The sequence below is a fragment of the Psammomys obesus genome, unplaced genomic scaffold (assembly GCF_907164565.1).
Source record: "Psammomys obesus unplaced genomic scaffold, mPsaObe1.curated_primary_1811, whole genome shotgun sequence".
Classification (NCBI taxonomy): domain Eukaryota; kingdom Metazoa; phylum Chordata; class Mammalia; order Rodentia; family Muridae; genus Psammomys; species Psammomys obesus.
The window spans coordinates 29000184-29022824 of NW_026593286.1; positions in this window are offsets into that span (position 1 = coordinate 29000184).

Here is a 22641-nt window from a genome sequence, read left to right on the forward strand (position 1 = left end):
CATGGAAATGTAAATCTAGCTTAAGTGTCTTTTTAAAAAATGTCTTCTTGGTTTCTAAATCCAAAAGATACTCAGGAAAAGATTATGTGGTGATATCTTTTCCTTCCTCAACGCCAAGTGTGAGGCAGGCTCTTTAAATCATTCAAGACAGCTCAGAAAATCTCCTATTTTTAAGTTTCCCAAGAGAAGAAGATTCCTCAACCCCTATGGGTAACTTTTCCTGGTGTTTAACATTTCTCAAAGTCAGGAAATTCTTTCTTGTGTCCTAAATCCCCGATGCTGTGTCTTGAGCCCGTTTCCTCCTGGTTGGTCTTCGGTGGAGATGCTGAACAGCTGTCTGCCTTTCTCCTCAACATAAGGGATCATTTCAAAGGGAAGGCTGTTAAGTTGCTCTGCAGCCTCGTCTTCCGTGGCCTCAGTAATCCTCATGCCTTTCACTAGTTCTCATAGATCTCATTTTCCAGCCCTTTAACCATGCCTCGGCTTTCTCCCACATAATTCAGAGTTGCTGTTGGGGCGAAGGACATGTGTTCCTGTGGTGAGGGAATCTGAAAACAAGAACAAACGTGGATCCTTCTTCAGCTGGCTCCCACGTCTCACTGGGGTTCCGAGAGAGGCCTGAGCTGCCACTCTGAAATCAGTGTTCTCTAGAAACTGAATGGGATCATCAATGCATGAAATACATGACAACTCTCAGCTCCTTCTCCATGTCTGCCTGCCTGTTGTCATGCTTGCCACCATGATGAGGATGGACCAAACCTCTGAACTGTAAACAAGCCCCAATTAAACACTTTCTTTTATGAGAGTTGCCATGGTCATGGCAGCTCTTCACAGCAACAGAAACCCTAACTAAGACACTGGCTTTACACAGTCCTGTGATTTTCATCCTGTTTCTTGCATTTAGCCATTAAAATCAGTAAATAATTATGACTAAAAAAATCACATTACGGCCAAGAGCAAGATGTCAAGCAGTTGTAAATAAGAGAGCAAGAACTGTGAGATGACTTTGAACACTTTTAATTTTCTTGCTGATGTATCTACAGGTATTCTTGGACGAGGTCAGAATGCTGTGTTGATGAGGGATCCATCAAGGGGTGACACTAGCAGGGTAGGCACACAGGGGCCCTGGTGACTTTGGCTAGAGAATGGAAACAACAATGTGGTGACTGAGAAGGGATCAAGTAGGCGCCTGGCAGAAATCTGAAGATACTGACATTGTATTTGGAGTAAGATAATTGAAGAAAAATAAATGAATTGTAGAAGGTCTCGAGCTAAGTGGTCAGAACCATAGCAGCCTCATTAGTTGTTGATAACTCATAGCAACGTGCTGCACCTGAAATACTTTATCTTCATTTATTTAGCCAGAAGCTGTTGTTGAAAGCCTTTTGAACATGTGCCATACTGAACATCAGTTTGTTTGTTTGTTTGTTTGTTTGTTTGTTTGATGGGGTTTTTTGTGAAAGGTGGATGATAAAAAAGATAGAAAAATTTTTTTTCTTTTAAGAATCTATTCATAAGACCTATACACAAGGTCACTAAATGACCTTTCCCCAGGCAGGAAACAGTGACTTACTTGTTTGTTTTCTTCATTACGACCAAATGACCCTTCTCAAATAATGTTGTCTCATTTCCCCAGCCCCTTAGGCTTCTCCCCAGGGGCTTCAATAAGGAGGAAAACTCTGGGGTTGCTAATAACAACCTAAAATCTAATTCTCCATCCCCATCAAAACTAACTGTAGGAGACCAGACTGAAAGCTGAGCCTCCCAGTTCTTGCTACTAGGGCTCTGGTTATACCATACACTGAACAGTGATATCAAAAGGCCAGAAAAGCCAGAAGGAAATGCCTCCATACTGTTCATACCTCAGGACCCAAGTCAATGTGTATCAGGAGATAGACTGTACAACCTTAGAGATGCCTCACCCTGAGATCTGGCTCTTGTGCCATTTTAAGCACTGACTGCCACGGTAACTCGCCTGAGATACTTTCACTCTAATGGGAATTCCATAGACTTTTCAAAACAGAACTAGGCCCTGTGTATGAAGCTCTTAGCACTGCCTACGAGATGTAAAGTCTCAGGAAGTACTTGCTGTTCTCTCTCTCTCACATGCATGCGTGTGTGTGTGTGTGTGTGTGTGTGTGCGCGCACACACACACACACACACACACACACAATTATCATTTCATGTCAGGCCCTGTGAGCAGAAATTAGTTGTCTTTTGGCTGTCCCCTGTCTTTGGGGAGGTGTTCTTTCCTCAAATGGTTTCTTTATCCCTGAACCACTTCTGCTTAAAATAATTGCCCATTGTTTTATCACCTAAAGAAGTATTTGGATTTTTACTCTGAATCCGCATGGATACGAATGATGCAGGATGGAGGAGAGAACAAACGTTGTAACTGGATCAGCACGATGCTGTTTAAACTGGCATAGTCAGACCTGCTTAGGAACCCTGATATGACACCATGTCTTGATGTAACCTTCACTTTCTATTGTTCTCCCATTCTGTTTTTTTTTTTTCCTTCACCATGCTTTGCTTATTTACACAAATATCATTTGGATAAGCCCAGAATGCCAGTGAACAATTCTGATAGCTGAAAATAAGATGATACCTAGCTGTCTGATGAGAGGAAAAAAAAAAAGATTAAGTCAGTTATTTGGAGAACACTGGTTTTAAGTCATATATGCCTCTAAACTTTACCCTTTAATGATGTACGTCTTTCCTTGGGTCTTGGAAAAGACTCATTGTGGTCTTTCCTATCTAAAGGCAAGATGCAGCTAAGAACAAACCAGGTCTTTATTTTTTTCTTTCTTTTCTTTCTTTCTTTCTTTCTTTCTTTCTTTCTTTCTTTCTTTCTTTCTTTCTTTCTTTCTTTCTTTCTTTCTTAAATCTCAGATCAAAGCAAGAAGAAAATCCCTGGAGTTCAGAGCTCCTGGGGTGCTGGAATTTAGAATCAAATCTCTTCATAATTTTCTTCTCTAGGCACTTCCAGGGGAAAAATCATTTAGTCTTGGTACAAGGGAAAGACTTGTTTGGGTTTGACCTGCTAATTCTCCCTGAGTTAAACCTGTATGTGACAAAAGAACCCTTTAACGTAGATCCAGGCTCAACCAGGAAACATAAGCTCATTAGAGAAGAAAGACCCTGAGCAGAATCCCCTCCACCACCCTTAAAAACATGTCCTCAAGATAATAAGAAGAGACTTCTCAGTCTAACTGTACATCCTTTGGGAGGTGTAAAAGGTATAGGAAATAAACACTTGGAATAGGAAAAAGTAGGATCTTGGATAAAAAATAAAATAAAATTTCCTCTTTTCCTTCCAGGTGTAACAGTGACTTTGGAACTCATTTTTAAAATTATTTTCATCTATTTAAAATTTTGAGATTATAATATAATTACATTTCTCCTTTCCCTGTCTTACCTCCAAATCCTCTCATATAGTCCTCTCTGCTCTTTCTAATTCATTGCTTCTTTTTCCATTAATTATTATTACATGTATGTGTGTGTTCCTACATACAATCTGCTCGGGCTGGATGTTACCTGATCCAGAGCCTGATCATTTGGTTTTGGGTAACTAGTTATTGCCTTCCTCCTTGGGAAAGGCTTTTCTCCTGCTCTCAGCATTCTTTGGTTGTCTGTACTTCTTTGTGAAGGGTTGAGGCCTCATGGACTTTTCTTCAGTTACTTTTGCAAGTCAATTGCTTTCATCCTTGTTCAGTTCATATTTGGGAAGTTACAGTGGTGGGACTTTATGGTTGCTGCTTCTGACACATTTTAATAGGATGAAATGAGTAGTCAGAATGAGAAGAAAAATTCTGTATGTTATTGTTGGTCTTAAGTTTACATATAAGCATGACATAGCCCGTAGGTCCCTTTCTAATATTGTAACAAATATCTGAGATAATCAGCTTACAAAGAGAAGAGGGGGTATTTTGGTTTATGATCCATTTGGCCCTGTTGCTTTTGAGCCTGTGGTAAGGAAGAACAAAACACTGACACAATGATAAGAATACAGGAGAGGGAGAGAGAGAGAGAGAGAGAGAGAGAGAGAGAGAGAGAGAGAGAGAGAGAGAGGTGCTGTATCCTTTCCAAGGGCATAGCCCCAAAGACATTAAGACCTCCTATGAGGCCCTACCTCACTACCTTCAGGTAGCCCTGAGCTGGGGACTGACTATACCAACAACAAATAATCTTTGAGAAATATTAAATTCAAAATCAAAACAGTGGCATCCTCCCTTTCTTTGTGGGAGCTTTTACTTAAGACAATCACACTGCTGCCAGTTCCTAGTCTTGCTAAGAAAGCATTTCTGAGCCCTCTATAGTCCCTGATCTCCTGCTGCTCACTTACTAATATCCCTTCCTTAACAATTTGACCTTGCTTAAAAGCCAGGGTGTGTTTTCTGTACTTCGCATTACAATTTAAAATAAGGGCCCAGATATGTTGCCTAGCATCTCATTTCCTAGCATCGCTGACCTCAAGGCTGCATCCTACCTGGAATTCAGGAAGGGAAGAGCATGTGGAGTGGATGTGGAGCAGTGTGGGGTTTGCTTTTGTGTTTTGACCTTAAACAAAGCTTGATCTCAAACGTCAGTTGTCTGGTAAGATGCCGGTTACACGTCGAGATGTCTTCTTCTGTTGTCCCCTTCTGCCCGAGTGTGAGGAAGCTGCTGCTCCTCCATCACTGATGTCTTTCTGTTCAAGAGCAAAGAAAGAAGGTAGGTGGCAGATGACAAAAGGGATCCCACTCTCCCCCACCCCTGACACATGCTCCTTCGTCAGGAAGACAATAGGTTTCCTGAGGTTTTAGAAATCTTACTCAGCCCTTGGGAAGCAGAGGTAGGTGGAGCTCTGTGAGTTAAAGGCCACATAGCAAGTTTCAGGCCAGCCAGGGCTACACAGTGAAACTCTGTCTCAAAAAAAAAAAAAAAAAAAAAAAAAGAGGAGTTGGAAGGAGAATTGTTTATTAGGTGGCTATGAAGAATCTAAAGAGGGGACAGAAAACACATTGGAGACGGATTAATACCATATATTCAAGATAAGGCTATTCTTGTTTCAAGTGAGAGCCATCATATTCAAACTATTTTAACAAAGGAAAGAAAGAAAGAAAAAGAAAGAAAGAAAGAAAGAAAGAAAGAAAGGAAGGAAGGAAGGAAGGAAGGAAGGAAGGAAGGAAGGAAGGAAGGAAAAGGAAGAGAAGGAAGGAAGGAAAAAAGAAAAGAAAAAGAATTAGTGGAATTTGTTGGCTTGTAAGTAGAGGTCCCCATGGTAGATCCAAATGCTTTAGATTGTGACTGGGTTCATAGGCTCACATACTTTTATTTTTCTCTCCAAGCACATGATTTCCCAAAGCTGCAAAGAATCCTAGGAAGTCAAGTTTGTTTGACTGACATATTGTGAGCCTGAACAAAAGCAGGCGTTGACTACTTTGGGGCCGGGAGGCTGTGGCAGTATTTATACCATCTGCTTCACAGTATCCTTATGAAGATTGAAGGAGCTGTTTATGTTGAATGCCTCAAGTTGAAGGCACTCGAGGGTAGGTCCCTTCATGGCATGTCTATGATGGTGCTTCATCCCTCACAGGGAGTGAGGAGATACTTGAGCAAAAAATTCAAGCATGCTTGGGTCAGGTCCACAGGGCACTCTGGCTCCTTCCATCGGCACTCTTGAGCTCCATTCCTCAGCCTGAGAAAAACCGCATTAGTGTGCTTCAGCCTCTCTCCCCAAGGCTGCTATCCTGGGTGCAGACACAAGGCCAGCTTCAGAGCCCCGCATCATTCTCTGGGCATGTCTACACCTGAGTATCAGAATACATCGATAAAATACCTCGTCAAGCTCCACAGCAGTCTCTGCCGCACAGTCTCTTTACACCCCTGCTTCATAATTAGAACAGAAAGAACATAAGCCCGCTGGACCTGTCATTAGAGTACATACAGTGTGTCTGCCATGGAAGAAACATGTTTGATTTCTGGGCCTAGACCCACATGCTGACGAAGTCTTGGGGTTTTTGTTGTGTGTTGTGATTCAATTTCTTATCAAGCAAAGTAAGGTGTGTGTGTGTGTGTGTGTGTGTGTGTGTGTGTGTGTGTGTGTGTATTCATGTGTGTGTGTGTTATTGTTTTCCCACTCTTGCTGGAGGATTGGTGATAGGATGAGTTTGCATAAACAATACTTACAAGAATGTCCTGGGGAAGAAACTAGAGTCCCATATGTTAATAGGAAGAACGCACCCTTCTGAAAGTCATCCCCATGCTACCTATGAATGGTAGAACTTACTTAGAATATCCTCTAGCTTGCATTTCTAGAGTACCCAGAGAGCTGGAAAAGAGAAGGAAAAGAAGGCACATATATGTATGTTGAGGAGCTCTTCATTTCCAGCATAAATTTTGTACCATTGAGTCACAGATGAAGCTCCTGGCCTTAGAGCAAATAATTAAATCATGAAGCTGTCATTCTTCTAGTTTTGGCTAGATACTGCTTGTTCTTATAAAAAGAGAGAGAAAGAGAGAAAGCTGGTTCTTCCACATTCATCTCAGTTTTCTGTCTTTCCAAAACCCCAACAGAGTCAGAATCTAGCCTTTCCAAAAGACAATGGCCCTTTGTCACAGCTGATGGAGAGAAGCCATGTCTCTTTCAGGCCAATGTTCATTGCATCCGTTGCAAGAGAGAAGGATAGATATAACAATTTGTGTTTTTGAGAACACCTCAACTGCAAAATCTTTTTGTGCCTTCCAAAAACCTATCTGGCTGAAAGCCAATTTTCGGGTGTTAGAAATGGCAATGTGGGTAACCAAGGGTGCAGCCAAGAAGCAGGAAACATATACAAGATAGTTCATATTATCTACTTGAGTCTAGACTGTTACTGTGTCAAATGGCAGGAGCCATGTTCAAACTATGTTAATGAAAAAGAAAGAAGAACTAAGGAATTTTGTTGCCTTGTAAGTAGAGGCTCCAACAATCAATCCAAATGCTGTAGGCAGTAGCTGCAACTGTGGACGTGGTGCATTTGTTTCTCTCTCCATCTGGTGGTTCCACTGGCTCCTTTCTTGGCTTCCTTCTCAGCTGAACTACCTCTGTAAGATGGCCACTGTTCATTGTGTTGCCCATCTGAGCAATTTCATGGAAAGAAAGTATGTTAGTTACTTACTGGAAAAAAAAAATTACAACAATTGCAAAATCCATAAGAAATGTTTATTTCTTATCTATGTGGAAGCTGACTGTTGGAGAGGTTTTATTTGGGGAGGGGTTGTTTGTTTGTTTGTTTGTTTGTTTGTTTGACAGAGACAGCAGATGTTTCACATGTATTCAGTCTAGGCCATAGATGAAGGGACGATGTTAAAAGCAGAGGTAAAAAATGAACAAGACCCAGTTCAGAATCCTATTTTGAGTCTGCTTTCATCATGCTTACAACTGTCTCATTGGCCAAAGTAAGCCATGGGGCCAAGAGAAGGAGCCCAAGCAGCCATATGCAGCACTCTTTACTCCTTGATCTTGCAAAGCGTTGGGCCACACAGCAAACAGAAGGAGACATATGCCAAGGGTTCTTTCTCCTTAACTCTAATTCTGTGTTCTAGATCTCCACACCTGTGTGTTTACAGTTATGCATGCACCAAATGGCTTGGATACTCTTTATTCCCAAAGAGTTCATGTGTTGGAGCTTTGGCACCCGGTATAGTGAGTGGATTTTCTAATCGGTTGAGGTGTTTAAATCACTGGATGTACTACCCTCAGAAAGGGTTTAGTATATAGTCCTTCCAGGACCCTAGTCACTTGCCTCAAGTTCAGATATTTACAAAGGAGCAACTGGCCCTCCCACCTGATCTCTCCCTTTGTCAGTGCACCTACCGTGAAGCCATTTATCATGACATGATAAAGCAGGGAGGTCCTTATCAAAGCTTAGCAAACAGTGGTGCCAGGATCTAAGACCTCAAAAACTGTGAGCTGTAAAAACCTCTTTTCTTTATATGTTACCTAGCCTCAGGAATTTTGTTATATCAATGGAAAGTAGATCAAGAGATGCATACACATGCATATATTCATATGGATGTAACCTTGCCTTTTGTGATTCTAAGTATAAAGTTGATTTTTTTTTTACAGTTTCACAATTACTATTGAAATATAACAAATTAGCCTCAAATTTAATGTCTTAAAGCAATGGCATTTACTTCATTTGTAAGCCTACAATTTGGGCCTGGCAGATACAATTTACTTCTGTTCCAATACATGTTAGCCCAAAGGCTGTGGCTGAATCGTATGAAGAGTCACTTAGAGAGAGACTATAGAAAGCACATTACTTTCTATGACCTACCCTTGAAAATCTCATAACGTCATCTTTATTGTAGTTTGTTCATCCTGACAATCAGGAAAAGCCCAAACATGTTTAAGGAGAAAGTATGGTCTCTACATGATTTAAAAAATTATTATCACTTAATACATAATTGTCTTAGAGTTTCTATTGTTGTGATAAAGATCGTGACCAAAATCAAGTACGGGAGGAAAGGGTTTATTTCATCTTACAAGTCTCAAGTCATATTCTATCACTGAAGGAAGGTAAGTCAGGGCAAGAAGTCAAGGCAGGAACCTGGAGACAGGAACCTGGAGACAGGAACTGGAGACAGGAACCTGGAGACAGGGCTGAAGCAGAAGACACGCACTTCCTGGCTGGATCAGACTTGCTCAGTCTGCTTTTTTACACAACCCCGTACCAATTGCCCAGGGGTGGCACCCCCAGAAGATGCTATCTCAAGGCCATATCAATCATGAGTGATCAAGAAAATGTCCCTCGGCTGGCCCACAGGCCAGTCTGCTGGGGAAATTTTCTCAGTTTCAGTTCTCACTTCGCAAATGACTCTAGCTTGTGTCAAACAACAAACAAACAAACACCTAACCAGGAAGATTGTGATGCACATACCATTGTACTTTATGCATAATCACTCCCATTGCCCTCTGCCTGCTTCCTCCTCTAGGACTCTACATTTTGGTAGATAGAGGCAAAGGAATATGTAGGACAGCAAATAGAATGTCGCTGTTTATTACACAAAATACAGCCTGCCATTGTCATGCCCCCATCTTGCTTTGATCTGAGTTTGAACAAAGTCTGGCATTCAAAGTCATTCAAATGACAGCTAATATTCTTATTCTACTATTACTTGGCTATGGCATTTTAGCTAAGAGTCTTTTATTCTATCTGGACTTTAGGGGTTTTTTTTTCTTCCTCTCTTCTTTCTTTTCTCTTCTCTCTCTCTCTTTTTTCTTTCTCTCTCTCTCTCTCTCTCTCTGTGTGGCTGTGTTTGTATATGTGCCTGTGGGAGGGGCATTTTGTTAGCATGTCAGTTTACCACATATGTGTCTGATGCCCAAGAAAGTCAGAAGAGGGTGTGGGATCCTCAGGAACTAGAGTTATAGCTGCATGAAATGCCAAGAAGGATGTTACCAAAACCAGTTGTTGTGGAAATTAAAAGGATTGGTAAGGTTCCCAACCAGTAGACCTTCATACTCTCCCTTATTTTTTACAACATGTGCAGCTATGACCTCAGTTTTTCTCTGAACATCAGGGCATATGGAATGCCATACTCCAACTGACATTTGACCCTAGCACACAGAGCCCATTGCTCTTGCAGTCTATAGATGTTTTAATTGAAGCCAGCAGATTTTAACTTAATTAATGAGTAGCCACTTAATTAATGAGGGACACATTGAGTTGCTAAGAGTTAAGTTAGTTTGATAAAAGGTTTATTATAAGAATCAGCTCAAAATTGACAATAGTTCTAATCCTACAAAACACCCTGAAAACATAGATATCAGAAAGAAGTGATGTGCGGCTGGGAAAATGGGTTGTCGGTTATTAGCTCTAGACCTTCCAGAAGATGCAGGTTCATTTCCCAGTCCCAACAAGGAGGCTCAGACTCACCCATATGTCCAGTTTCTGGGGATCTAATGATTGTTTTTTTTTCTGATTTCCATGACCACCAGGTATGCATGTGGTACACATACATACATGCAGGCAAAATGCTTGAGAAATAAATAAGTGGTTAAGCAATGTTTTAAAGAGAAACAGTTTTCCCAAAGGAAGTCATGATCTAAATGTGTTCATTCTAATATTTCTGTTTGATTTGTATGAGTTAATACAAAAATGCTGTTTGTTGGGCCAAACATGTTTTTTTGGGCTTCGTTATAAGCCCCTTACGAAGAGCTTTTCTTTTGAGACTTCTTGAACTATTTTCTTCTCAACAGATATAATTTTATGGGAGATAAAAATCTTTTTGCCAGTTCCCTTCCAGGGCACTCGTACGTTTAATGAGGTATTGCATTCTTCTCTAAAAGGCTAGCCAAATAAACATGACCGTTCTTTCTGGAAGCAGCCAACTAGGACCTTTGGAAAGCCTGCAGTTTGAGCCACAGCTCACAGGACCTCTGTTTTTGAAAATCAGAGTTCCCCAGTGATAGTCTTTACACAGTTGGCTCAGGCTCAGAAGATGTCAAGAGAAAAATGATGTTTGCTTTGAATCATCTTAAGATTTGGGTTCAGAACATCTAGAGAGATATTCTAAGTCATTCTAGAAAGCAAATTATACTCAGTGACCTTGTCTCTTCAGCTAGATTCTAAGCATTAACCAACATTTCAGTGGGGGAGAAGAGATGATCAGTGTAATCGAGAATTAACTTGCCTTATTAAGTGGTCCTCTAGACAGGCCCCTCTTCTCTCTCCAGCAGGAAAACAAAGGCTCCTGGGGAGGCTGGCTAGTTATGAAATGACATACATTCAGAAGAATTGCTTCCCAGATATCTCTCAACAACTTATTTGCCTCCTGAAGTGTGAAATTTAATTACCCATGTTAGACATGCATATGTAATCACATATTTTTCATGCATAAAACTGTTCAGTCTTTTAAAACATAATGACAAAATCCCAGTTACAGAAACATCTTTGCCATCAGAGATTTGTACAGGAAAGCATTTACTGGAGGAGTAAACTGCTGGGAGTATCGATTTTCCTTTTGCTGCCTTTTGGTCATGTTGGGCATCCACTTGTTCTGAACTTCTGCTTGTTATGTTGACCAATGAGTTTTTATTAAACCCTCGTCTTGCTAAGGTCTACTATCAAATTCATCCTAATCTTTTGCCAATCCTATTCTTTGCTGTGTCTCATAGAACATGAATCTTCCTCAACCTCTGAGCAGGCGCATGCCCTTCCCCGGCATTTTTCAATCTCAGTTCCACTTCTCTTGAAACAAGGTGACCAGGAGTGAAAATGAGACTCCACACAAGGACAGAGGCATACTACTTCTTCAAGAGGAAGCCAATTAGGTGTGAAATGACCAGCCATATTTTTAGCCATCTCCTCGCTTTTGTGAAGGAGATGGAAATGTCACACTAGGCTAGTCGTTTTGTTCTTCAGGGAAAGGTAAAGTTAGCGTCAAAGTGGCTACTTGTGACCAGTGGGTATAAAGGACAGAAGACTTACCCTGCTGGAAAGTATTGATATCCATTTGAAATTTGGTTGCCAAGGCTTTTTGAAAAATCCATTCTGATTATTAGAACACAGAAAGGGGACCATGTACAGTACTAGAGACTGTATGTTCAGAGGAGAGGGCAGATGGCCAAGGAACCAGATAATAAAGAGGGGTATAGATGCCTGATGATATCATATGCAAAACTTAATTTGTGCCAGTGACTACTTGGAGGTTCATGAAATAGTTTATCTAATTTCCCCAAAGCCTTCCAAAGTGGGAACTGTTCTCTTAATCATTTTATAGAGGACATAGAACCTTGGGGAAACTTCTCTATAATTCACTAAGCGATGATTTTTAACTTCAGAGTCTTCCACACTATTGGGCCCTTTGCTTGAAATTCATTTTCTTCATTTAATTCCCCTCAAATAATTTTGTGAACATAGTACCTTTCCTTTTACAGGTGAAAACTAAGTCCCAGACAGGTGAGATAACTTCTTCAAGTTCACCTGGAAACCAGTGTGAGAGATCAGTTCCCAACCCAGATCTACCCCGACCATTAAACAGCCCTTCTCTGCACAGAGATAAGGTGCATGGTGCCCACTGTCCCCTCTTTGTTCGGACCAAGTGTGAATTTGCCAGTCAGTATCTTGCCCAAGGTGACGAGTAAAGTCCTAAGGTGTCACTCAGGACTTCCATCTCTCTCAGTTTCTTGCTTTCCTGTCTTTGGACTTCTTTAGCACTTGACTGGATCACATCTTTGGCATTTTAATCACCACACTGCCTTCTTGGGAAGCTCAAATTGCCTTGTTAGTTCTTCGAGGGAGCCAAGTTTGTAAGCAATTGCTGAGTCCAGCCACAGTGCGTTCTCAAAGATCAATAATGTCAGAAAAGCCGGGAGGCAAGTAGAATGTAATGGTCTGAAGGCAGCGTAGAAAAATCCTCTATCCTCCGCCCCACCACCCCGCAGCCTGTACCCAGAACCCTGCACCCTCCACCCTGCACTCTCTATGATCTACCCTCCATTTATTTTTTTCTATTGTTGTTGTGGTTTTGTTTTGAGATTAGAGTCTCACTATGTAGCTAGGCCTAGCCTGGAACTTAAAATCTTGCATATTTGTATCACTCCTTTCAACTCCTCTTGTCTACTCTTCTCTGTGATATTGCGTTTATTTGTTGAGGTTAGGGAATATGCTGCAGCAAGTCTTTGGGTGTCAGGGGACAGCTGGACGGCTCGGATCTCTTTTCCTACCATGTGGCTCCCACAGTTTGAATTCAGATTTGCCATTAGATTTGGTGGCAAGTACTTTTCAGCCCATGAACCATCCTACCAATCCCCTCACCCACTCTTGACAGGTTACTCCATCATGTCAAAGTTTCTGCCTCCCACAAAGGGGAAACCTTCAGATGTTAGTGGACTGCGAGAACTAAATCTCTTTTGAGAAGGGCTCACCAAGTACAGTACTGATGTGTGATGTTTCACAGAAGTTCATTATTGGGATCTCATAGGTGTGAGAACTGAACATCTGGGATATTAAATAGCTTTCCTAAGGCCAATAATGAATAGCATGCCATATTGCTCACTTTGACACCTTATTGAGCAGCCGTGAACCCCAGGACTATCTAGCACCCAAGTCTACCTTATTTCTAGGACTGCACTCCTGAAAATAATGAATACTTTAGGCCCTTTTCTACCTCTCTGCCTTGTCATCTGTGCTGTCTATTCATAATTTCCATGAGGAAAATGACCAGGAGAACAAAAGCCCTGCCAGCTATTTGCCCTTTCCTTTGGTTTCTGTTGTCATGGAGAATACAGTTGTCAGCCTTTGTTTGCAGCAAGTGCAGCTAAATTTCTCAAACCTGCTAACTGGAGTCCATGTATGGCTGGTCCAGTGACCAACAGAACAAAAAGCTGCAAATCATCTCTATAGAACATTAATCGAAGGCCTCTGCACGGCAGAATCCTTCTCTCAATTAGAGAGCTGTCTCAGGAGTAATGTTCTCTCTAAAAATCATGATATACACAGCTCTATAAATCAATGGAAGACTTGTGACCATTAAACTTAATTGATACTGAATTTAGAGGAATGTGTTTCAATCATGTTGCCATTTTATTTGAAAATTAGTTTCTAGAATTACCTCTTCTCTTCTCTTGACATTCGAGGACACATAGTGCCCTGAAGTGACATATCTATGAGCCAGGGGGAAACAGCTCTGAGCAGAAGGCCTCCGAACAGAGCAAACAAACAGGAGATGTTTCCTGATGCTGTGTACAAGTAGACATAAAACAGGAAATAAAAGCTGCTTGTCACTGAAATCAGGGGAAGCTTGGTTTTTTTATTGGACCCCAATGTTTCTCATGAATCATACCCTGTGTCACTCTATACTGTGTCAAGGTAAGAAGGAAGCCCCCAGGATGGTGCAAGGGGAATAATTAACTTCTTGAATATGCCCTCAGATCTGAGTAGGCACAGTTGTTTCCTCGAGATCTTTGTCAGCAAGAATGCTAAGGAGCTCAGGTCCATGCCTGGCTGTGTTAAGTGCTAGTGCTAAAAAAGGATCAAGGGCTCAAGAGCACAGGCTGCGCTTCCTGAGGAGCCTGGGTCCACTTCTACAGCCTGCATGGTACCTCTCAACCATCTGTAATTCCAGCACCAGGCAATCTGATGCCCATGTCTGGCCTCCTTGGGGACTGCATGCCTGTGGCACATAGACACACATGTGAGCAAAACACCCAAACACATGAAAAGTAAAATTAAAAACAAAGGAAGAAAATTCTTTAAAAATTAAAAAAAAAAATAACAAAGACAGTCTATACTTAGGGCATTTTCAGGGCATGTGTTCACATGTGAACTGAGTCACAACCACATTGTTTGAAATGCCCGCCTTCTAGATGGTCATATTATGACCTAGAGCCATCAACGAAGCAATTTGAAAAGTACTTAAAAACCCACAACTGAGATTTCAAACTGGTACATCCACTATGAAAATCAGTTTGGAAAACAACCAACAATCTTACCCAGTTATGGCATTTATGAATCACGACAACAATCAGCAAGTCACAATAGACTGAAGGGTGCACTTGTGGCAGACACACCTTGGCAGTAACCAATGGCTCTCTAATTGGCCTTAAGATCCATCCAACAAGAAAGAACTTAGGCCTGACACTGGAAATCTAGCCAACACTGGAAACTGTGGAGAACTTATAACTGCCACTTCACTCTGAACAAGTACGATTCCTAATTACAGGCTAAATCTTGTCCTGTACCTACCGATGGGTGTAGTTCTCACCCCTCAAAACAGAAACTTATCTTGGCAACAGACAGAAACCGCTACAGAAAACCACAACCAATCAAAATGCAAAGTCGTGGAACCCAGTCCCAATTCCTTCATCAACAAAACACTCCCACATTTAGGCAAGGCCAAGGGAAGATTTTACGTAAGTGGTGGAAACATTGTAAGAGCCAGAGGATCAGGGTGTTTGCTGTGAGATTGTGTTTTACCCATAAAATTTCCACCAACATGGCTACCTAAACATAAACAGAATAAGGAAGACAGCAATAGACATGCCAAAGGCTCAGGAGGCCTCTGCCCTACACAATTATCTACAGGAAACTATGGAATTCAGAGAGCAGGAGAAATCGTCTTTCTCAGGGCAGAGGGCACCGACTGTTTATCTAAATGGTCAACCCTGAAAACAGACATACAAGCACATTATATCAACTGAGAAATTTATGTTTAGGACTATATATTTACATACATGTACATATATGCATGCTACAACAGTTAATTTTAAAAAAGGCTATGAATTTGGGAATAAAAGAGCAAGGAGGGATAGGTGGGAGGGCTTAGATGAAGGGAGAAATGATTTAATTACATTAGAAGCCTAACAATAAAAGCAAAAATGTCCAAAAATCCCCAACTGTTTGCATCTAAGGTGCCACATGCATTTATTTTATTACCACATTCCAAATGCATTCATGGGAGATAGAAAATTTACAGGAAAAAATGGAGCTGGCTTTCTTTTATTGAACAAAATAATAAACCCATGAGAAGTATGTTTTCCTCAAAACCTTCTGCAAATGCATTATGCATATGGTAATATTTTCCCAAATGGGCTGTACTTATGCCTCTCATAAAGGCCTTTCTAAACATATGGTTCTTCTTCTATCTCTTCTTTGCTTTCTAGAAATGCTATCTTATCTATGCCAGTTATTGATGTCACAAAACTGCTTTCTTCAAACCTCTTTCCTCTGAGAACTGAAATAGGTAAATGAGAATCACTGACTTTCCCCTTTAAATTTCCCTCATTTTTCTTTACCCTCCTTTAAAAATTTTTTTAAAACATTCAGTTAGTTAGTTTTATGTATATGTGTATGTGCCCAAGTATGTGTATGAGCACTATCTTCATGCAGGAGCCTACAGAAGTCAGAGGTCATAGAGGCATGGGAGCTTCATGGACTGGAGTTAGCTGAGATTGTGAGCTGCCCTGTGGGTACTGGGTGCCAAACCTGGGTCTTCTGCAAGGAGAATTAGTGTTCTTCCCCACTGAGCCAGCTCTGCAGCCTCATCTCACTCTTTTCCGAATACTTCGTGAACACGAAAGAATCCGTACATCTTTCTTGCTAGAAACAAGCTTATACTGCAAACCTCTGCTGTTAGAACAATACGTTTCATTTCCATGGACTGTCTACTGTACTCTCTATAAAGATGCTGGCTGTTTGTAAAGCACCTGAAATATTTAGTTAAGTAAGACTAGATAATAACAGTCAATTTACTTAACACCCAAATACTTAGATGTTAAATTTTCAACTTTCTAATGTATTATTTTTTTTTTGTTAAGATTAATATCATAGAATGTAACTTGAGATAATACAGTATTTTGAGCCAAGCAGTGAGAGAATTTGGATATTTGAAAAGTATAACATCTGTTTTGGTAAGCTATGCATTGTGGCCTTTATTCTGTTTCCCAGCATGCCAGACCACTACCAGTAGATGTTACAGTTACAAAACAAATGACATATAATATCTCTTGTAGGAGCACACAATCCAAGAGAGACTGAAGACCAGAGTGACTGTTTTTCCTCCCTTGCGGGATATTAACATTTGACATAACAATGATGCTATCAACGGCCAAAAGATCAAGGACAAATTTGTCTCCATGGGCTTGGGGTAACCACATAAGTCTTGTTTGGGGGAGTTGGCATATGAAGGAATTTCTAGCCTCTGGTGTCTATAAACACAGTAGACATGGGATTCTTTAATTGACGTGGATTAGAGCAATAGGTAAGCTTTTATAAGCAACGACATTGACTCAAATTGAAGTACCTAATTGGAAAAAGAAATTGTGCTGACTAGGTCAGTATGACTGCAGAACAGAAAACACAGAGAACGAGGAGGAAAAGTCAAATCAAGAACAACCCTCAGCTGTGAGGGTGATGAGGCCTTTATCTTAACTCACGACCTGGAGCTCACTCTACTCCTACTCAGAAGAACTTCCTTTGAAGGAACAGTTGGTTTCACTGCAGAAATAGTCTGATTACAAGCCCCTCAACAGTTTTCCTCAGGCGTCCCCCTTGCCTCATGCTGCCGTGGACATCGGCGCTTTACAACATGTGGGTTTCACATGGACTGTCCCATATGGTGGTCATTAAACTGTCTTCATCATTTCATAACTCCAAGAGAACTTCTAGGTGGGCCATCCGACTCACCGAGCTTACATCACATGCCCACCCCAGCACATATATGCTGCCTTCTCTATGCCAACTACAGGTGTCTTCAAATAAGAAAGGGAATTCGTTAGGTGATCAAATGTTCATTTTAGTGTTACAGATGACTCCACATACTGACAGATGAAGAACAGAGTATATCTCCAAGGAAAAGTGCTTAGTGTTTCTATGGCATAAAGGAAGTAGGAGGGAAGGAAAAAAAATTAAAAAGAAGGAGGGAGAGAAAGGGAAAGCAGTGAGCACTGGGCATTATTGTTGGGAAGTCATTTATAAATGACTTTCATTTGCATATGTACTCAGAATATATGCATATTCAAATTCGCATGCCACATGTAAATAGGCAGCTGTAATTTTTGTTATACAAATTTATATTTTTAAGAATTTGATGGCTTATTTGGTGAAGATTATTAACTCTTTGCAGTCAACAAGAAACCAAACAATTTAACTCTTTTCTGTGTGACTAGGCCTGAGGTTTGAATGAGAATAATATGTTAAATAACATATATAGACATGATCAAAAGAGTTTACGCACAACCCTAAGGTGTCTTCAGACTATTCTACACATAAAGTACCCAGGATACAATAAAATAGTGCCCAAAGCAGAGTTCGCAATGTCTATTAGCATTCACACGACCATTCTCACACAGCTAAGCGTGCTTTGAGGCTATGAATTTGAATCTTAAGAGAGACAAGCAAAGTGTTGTTACTACTTTCTAATTTGAACAGAACGTGAAGTTGATGGCAAGTGAAAACTCACAAATGTGTTTGGGAAATTTATAACATGAAACACCCCAGCCCTTGCCAATATTTAAAGGTTATGTCCATCATATTGGAAAGAGGCATAAAGTTTTCACCCTTTTCAAATAATTGGACCTCATCCTGATGAGTAAAGTTGTGCACGTCACCAAATCCTTCACTGATACAGGGAAATTGACAGACACTGTTTAAAAGAAGCTGAAGTTTCTTTACCTCAGTGTGTCATGACAGGAATACACAACTATGTTGTTACCCTCAGCACTATGCTGTGCTTTATTCGGGCCATAGACTCTCCCAGAGTTCCTGTGTTTGTTTTCATAGCACAATTCTGGGAGACAGTATTTGTACAATGGTTGATGCTAACACAGGTTATAAATGAAGTCCCAGAGTTCAGTAACACTGGCAAACCCTGTCCTTACTGCCAGGAGAGCATTTAGGTTATGACCCTCACTCTGTGTTCAATGCTTTAACGTCATCCATAGATGAACATTATAGGCTAATAGGTCTCGAAAGGGCCTCAAGAGGTCAAACAGTGTTTGTCGCAACCATAAGGTAAGACCACATTCAGTGCATGTAAATCAACATCCATAAGTTCTTTGTGTGTGTACATGTGTACATGTATATGTGTGCATGTTTGTGTGCATGTATGTATGTAAGTGTGTAAGTGTGTGTATGTGAGTATGTGTGTAAGTATGTGTATTGTGTGTATGTGTTTGTGTGTGTAGTGTATATGTGTGAGTTTGTACATGCAGCCATGCATGTATGAGTTTGTATAGGAAGCAGCAGGCTAAAGATTCTCAGGATGTCTTTAGTTATATCTGTTCATGTGACTTGATACTATTCATCCAGATTTCACATTTGCAGAGGGATTTTTCCAATATGTGTTAATCCCCAGAGCACTGGTAGAAGGAAGGGCAATCTCGAGTTATTTTTTTCATGCACAGGGCACAACAATTAAGAGGCTTAAAGAGCTCTGTAAATGGGTGACTAAAGGATTAAAGTTGAGAGGTTTGGACCCTATATTCTTCCAAATCCACTTCTTGAAAGAAAGTTAATCTTTCACTTGTATTATCTTAATCTAGATCCCCACAGATCCAGTGGGGCCAGAGACTAAAGTGAGACTTTAGAAGCTGAAAGCATGTGTCTACCATGTGATTCAAATGACAGATGATTCCCATCATCCGGGTGGCGTGTGTCGCTTCATGCCATAGGCTAGCTCACTCATGGCCCTAAAGAAAGGAGACTTGAAAATGGAGGCCTCCTTCCCAGGAGGCCACATGAGTTCACGTGCAGGCACAGCTTTGGCGGGATGGATGTAGAAGCCAGTGTCTGCAGTTGGAAAGATAATGTATTGCAATAATAAAGAGCATTTCGGCTTTTGTCGTCACTGTTAACTAATACTGAGGGCCAGCTGGAGTTACTGATGCTGCACAGGTGCAATGCAAGACTGGGGCTCTTGTTCCATATTGCAGTAATTATTACCAGGCAAACCAGTCGGAATGAGAACCGGATGCCTCTCATCCTTATAACGAGCCTCAGACTTCCCTCTGGAGCTGACAAATTGCTCAGGTGAAAGTCATCCCCTGCCAGGTTTCTGCAATTTTCTCAACTTCACACAAGTTTTTATTTTCTTGTTTCTTGTCATGAACACAGGAGAAAAAGAGTCACCTAATACCGCTGGGATGGCATTTGCAGTTTGGCTGCAAACTAAAAGTGCTGGACAAGTCAGGAGAGGGTTGTGTTTTACAACAGGAATTTGGAATCTGTCAGCTGCTTTCTGACAGGCTGACAAATAATGATACCGGGTGATTTCTATCACAAACAGGAAGCACCTTCGTTCCACACCTATAGCAAGGCACCACTGACTTAATAGTACTCTGTACCCGCTGTGCCCACCTTACCCAGGATGTAACCAACAGAGGCGCAATAGCATGAGGGCAAGAAGTAAAACCAGGCAGTCATAGATGATTAAACACTTTTATCCTGAGAAGGCGAATCAAGCAAGCTCGATATCGGTAAGCAAAGGCTCTCAGAAAGCTGACAGGTGATCCATTGCTCCTTTCTCAGACAGCCATTTTCTGCTCTTATGAATGAACTTAACATATATGTAAGAATCTGTAGCTGTGAGAACAAGGTGTAATGTGTGTGGGAAATGTCCCAGCAGTCAAGCCAGGAGAGTCTGATGGACTCTTAAGCATTTTGGTCTGGGCATCACAGTTCCATTGCTGGGGATGCTGAGCCTATGATCCTTTGCATTGGTAGTCAGACCAAGTGGAAATTGGCCTATCCATCTCAAATTCCCATAGCAATTCTTTATATAATAAAACAACTGTTAAAGCATTTCACCGATGAGGATGTCAGAAACTCTTGTTGAGTATCAGTGAACCTTTTGTTTGAAGAGTATTGAGATTGACAGAAATGTGTTTGGCATAAGTAGCAGAAAGCTGGACTAAGAGTTGTTGAATTGAATAGGAGTTTGCCTTCCTTGAAAAATAAGAGTTCTTTGCGGGGGGGGGGCATGTTCTTATTTAATTTCTATTTTTATAATAAAAATATCCTGACAAAACCAGTTTAGGGGAAAAAGGGATTCATTTCAGCTTAGAATTTCAGGCTATAGTCCATCATGTTAGTGAAGTCAAGGTAGGAACTTTAAATAGCTAGTCACAGTCAAGAGCAGAGAGAAGCAAATGCATGCATATGTGCTTGTTTACGCTCATCTTGATTTCTCTATTTTTATACAGTTCAGGATTCCAAGCCTAGGGAATGGTATCGCCCACAGTGGGCTTTGTCTTCCAACCTCAATTAACTTAATGCAGACAATTCCCCACAGACATTCCCACAGGCCCACCCAATGTAAAGAATGCCTCATTCAGACACTTCCCACATGATTTTAAGTTGTGTCAGATTGACAATTAAAACCAACCAACACAGAAGTGATGAAGCTTGGTATTGATCCCAGGACATTGTTAAAATAGACTACAGCAGTAATTCTTAACCTTCCTGGTGTTGCGACCCTTTAGTACAGTTCCTCAGGTTGTGATAACGCCCACCCATAAAATTATCTTTGTTGCTGCCTCATAAGTGTAATTTTGCTCCTGTTATGAATCATACTCTAAATATCTTTGGAGACAGAGGTTTGCCAAAGGGGTAGTGACCCACAGTTTGAGAACTGCTGCTCCACAGTGTCTGTCCTTCTTCAGCACATGGCCATTTGGCCCAGTGTCGATACCTTCATGATAACAAGGTGTCTGCTGTACCCTCACCCATCAGGTCTGCATGAAAACAAGGACGATAAGGAGAAAGGGCCCTGTTATATTTTTATAGCTGTCCCTTTTACCTCACACAGACTGCCTTCTCAGTCTCCCACTGATTTATGCTTATATCTCACTGAACACGCTAGGCCATGTGCCACTTTAAACAAATGAAGCTAAAGGAAGTGACAGTTTTATTTTAATATTTTCTAAAGTAATGTTTGGCAAGGGAAGCACAGGAATACATTTGGGGTTAACTACTTAGCAGTGTCTTATCTATGGGGCCAAAATACATTCACAGCCTTTTTTTTTTTTTTAAGACACCCATTCAACTAATATCTCTGTACTTATCCTTTGTATCAGGCGTGAAATGGCTTCTGTTTGGAGCATATTTTCTTCTTAAAATCCATTACATTACTTTGTTCCTTTGAATGTTTGTCTTGTTTGGCCTAGTCAGCAAGAGCTGGAGTTCAAGACTAGCCCCTAAATTCTCAAGTCATTCTGCATTGTTTTCCTGGAAGCCTTATCTAGGCAATGAGCTTCCACTTCTTAGTTGTTAGCAGAGAATTTATAAATGTAACTTTCCAGGCTAGGCTGCATCTCTGGGCTTCAGAAATACTCTAGGACAGCAGTTCTCAACTTGTGGGTCAGGAACCCCTTGGGAAAGCTCTCTCTCCAAAAATATTTACATTACAATTCATAACAGTAGCAGAATTACAGTTATGAGGAAGCAACAAAAATAGCTTCATGGTTGGGCCTTACCACAACATGAGGAACTATATTAAAGGGTCGCAGCATTAGGAAGGTTGAGGACCACTGATCTAAGGGATCACAGAGGAAACTCAAATTTTGCATCTTTATAAATGAGCACATGATCTTCACTCACTACCTCTCCCAAGCTCTGTCCTTCTTCAAGGTTAAAATTCATCTAGCTTCAAGATCGAAATTCATCCAGCTGCAAAAGCCCTAATCTTATTTCTTTTTTCTCTCCTGTATTCATTATATTATCTCCTATAGTTATCTCCTTTCTCCATCTTCACAGTTGTGGTCCCCTCTATGCCCTCTGCTGAGGAGTGTAATGTTCTCCTGCTGTCCATTCTTGCCCCACCCACCCCTGCACACAGTATCTACCTATTTGCCAGATGAACCCAGGTCTGACCCTGGTTATTATCCTCCTCTACTCAGTACCTTTCAATAACTAAGTGGTAAGTAAGACACAAGACCTGAAGTTGGTTTGAAGTCCCCATCTGGACCTGCAACTGTCCCTGTCTCCAGGCACATTGTACACTGCTCTTTCTGGAGTTCACTCCAGCTACATAGGTCTCCTTCCTGTGCCTGACACATTCCCTGCTTCTTTGGGGCTATGGATGCCACACAATGAGGTTCCTTTCTTGAGGACCAATAGTATTCCTGTCTTCTTTGTGTATAGCTAATTCTTTTTCTTTCTTTGGACATCAGC